This window comes from Carlito syrichta, unplaced genomic scaffold (genome assembly GCF_000164805.1).
Source record: "Carlito syrichta isolate Samal-C Ts95f unplaced genomic scaffold, Tarsius_syrichta-2.0.1 Scaffold153864, whole genome shotgun sequence".
NCBI lineage: Eukaryota > Metazoa > Chordata > Mammalia > Primates > Tarsiidae > Carlito > Carlito syrichta.
The window spans coordinates 10,224-10,758 of record NW_007097960.1 but is presented as its reverse complement, the minus strand read 5'-3'; positions in this window follow the sequence as shown (position 1 = coordinate 10,758).

Genomic DNA, 535 nt, shown 5'->3' with positions numbered 1-535 from the left:
CTTTGGGAGGCTGAGGTGAGTGGATTGCCTGAGCCCGAGGGTTCGAGACCCGCCTGGACAACTTGGCGAGACCTCGTCTCTACAATAAATCAAGAAAAATTAGCCAGGCGTGATGGCACACACCTGTAGTTCTAGCTACTTGGAAGGCTGAGGCGGAAGGAACGCTGGAGCCCAGCAGGTGGAGGCTGCAGGGGCCATGAGCATGCCAGAGCACTCCAGCCTGGGGGACAGAGTAAGACTCAGACTCAAAAAAAAAAAGGAAGTTCTAGACCTGCCTGAGCAACATGGCAAGACCTTGTCTCTACAATAAATCAAAAAATCAACCGGGCATGGTGGCGCATGCCTGTGGTTTCAGCCACCTGGAAGGCTGAGGCAGAAGGATCGCCTGAGCCCAGCAGGTCAAGTCTGCAGTGGACTTGCTCGTGCTACTGCACTCCAGCCTGGGCGACAGAGTGAGACTTCGACTCAGAAAAAAAAAAGGGGGCCAACGTATTTGAGAATTTGGAAAGGGGCTAAGAAAGTTGTGTGTGTCTGT